This window comes from Orcinus orca, chromosome X (genome assembly GCF_937001465.1).
Source record: "Orcinus orca chromosome X, mOrcOrc1.1, whole genome shotgun sequence".
NCBI classification, from domain to species: domain Eukaryota; kingdom Metazoa; phylum Chordata; class Mammalia; order Artiodactyla; family Delphinidae; genus Orcinus; species Orcinus orca.
In genome coordinates this window covers 131,465,229-131,467,308 of record NC_064580.1, presented here as the reverse complement: position 1 = coordinate 131,467,308, position 2,080 = coordinate 131,465,229, and positions in this window count along the sequence as shown.

Genomic DNA, 2,080 nt, shown 5'->3' with positions numbered 1-2,080 from the left:
CCAGACAGGGCACCGAAAATTGGCCCAGAAGTGGGCCATATAGTGGATTTGGAGAAGCCTGTGCCTTCCACATTGTTTTCAATAGCTGTATAATATTCCACAGAATGTGTATACCATAGTTATTTTAACCAATCTCTTGTACATAGGCCTTTAGGCTACTTATAATTTTTCAGTATTATGAACCATGCTGAAATTAATACCCTGGTACATTTGTTTTTGTGTAACACATTATGTACAATAGGATTTTAGAAGGAGGCTTGTTGGGTCAAAGAGTAATCTCTTTTTAAAGTGTTTGATATGTATTACCAAGTTGCCCTCCAAAACGTTTGCATCAATTTAACTCCAACCAACTGTGTATGAAAGTGTCCATTTTCTTACTTCCTACCCTCTATTTGGCAGCTTAGCCCGCCATAATAAAATAATAATAAAATACCACAGACTAGGTGTCTTAAACAGCAGAAATTTATTTTCTCATAGTTCTGGAGACTTGAAGTCCAAGATCAAGGTGCCAGCAGGTTGGTTTCTGGTGAGGCCTCCTCCTTGAGTTACAGACAGACACCTTCTCGCTGTGTCCTCACATGTCCTTGTGTGTGTGTGTGTGTGTGTGTGTAGGGAGAGAAAGAGAGAGCTCTCTGGTGTCTTGTTCCTCTTCTTATAAGGACACCAGACCTATTGGATTAGGTACCCACACTTATGACCTGATAAATATAACCTTAATTACCTCTTTAAAGTCCCTATCGCCAAATACTGTCACATTAGACAATAGGATTTCAACATACGAATTAAGGGGGGATACAATTCAGCCCATAATGCACACCAAGCAGGACATTTTCAATCCTTTAAATCTTTGCCCATATAGTAACCAAAATCATATCTCAATATTGTTTCACTTTCTTTTGATTTCTAAACTGGTTTAACAATATTCATATGACACCTGGCCACTGGTAACTCCTCTTCTGAGAACTGTCTTTTCATATCCTTTTTTTCTATTTTTTAATTGTAATAGTCATATTTCACTTATTGATTTGAGAGTGCTCTTTATATGTTAAAGATATCAAATCTTTGCTGTAATTTGAAAACGCTTTCCTTCCTCATTGCTTCATTTTAACTTTGGTCATACTTCTTTTCTATATAGAAGGTTTTTAAAAACTTTTAAAATGTATTTAAGTCATCGATCTTTTCATTATGATTTCTGTAGTTTATGTCCAATAGAAAGCCTTACCCACTATTGTAAAACTGTAAAATTTGTCACTCATAACGTCTTCTAGTACTTTAAAATTTTAATCCACTAGGAATTTATTTGGGTGCAAAAAATGACATTGACCTAATTTTGTTTTGCCCCCAAAGGTTAGTCAGGTGTTGGAACGTTATTTATTTATTTATTTATTAATTTTTAGTTTTTGCAGTACGCGGGCCTCTCACTGCTGTGGCCTCCTCCGTTGCGGAGCACAGGCTCCGGTCGCCCAGGCTCAGCGGCCATGGCTCACGGGCCCAGCCGCTCTGCGGCATGTGGGATCTTCCCGGACCGGGGCACGAACCCGTGTCCCCTGCATCGGCGGGCGGACTCTCAACCACTGCGCCACCAGGGAAGCCCTGGAACGTTATTTATTTATAACGTTTATAATCCGTATTTCTCGACCGAGTTGAAATGTCATCGTCACCAAAGTTTAACCCCCACCTTTGTTTATTCTTGCAATTTGTTCTTCTAGCTAATTCGGGTTGAGTGATCTGGGATGGCCTCTCTGAGGAAGTGACCTGAAGGATTCAGTACAGAAAGTTGGGATTGGGGAGGGAGAAGAAAGAGACAGAGAAAGACAGACAGACATTTGATTGGTTCAGCTTAAGTTGCCTTCCCAAGAATGCAGGGAATAACGTGAGGACAAGAAGGGGATGAGAGAGAGGAGATTAAAGCATCAATGGATTAGAGGACTGTTGAGTTGGGGATACTTGAACATTTGAGTTTTTCTGTTTTTTACTACTATAAATAATGGTGTTGTGAATATTTTGTTTAAAAGGGTTGCATACACACATGTGTAAATATACAGAGTCCGAGGTTTAGTGATGAGAGAGTTTTCAGGTG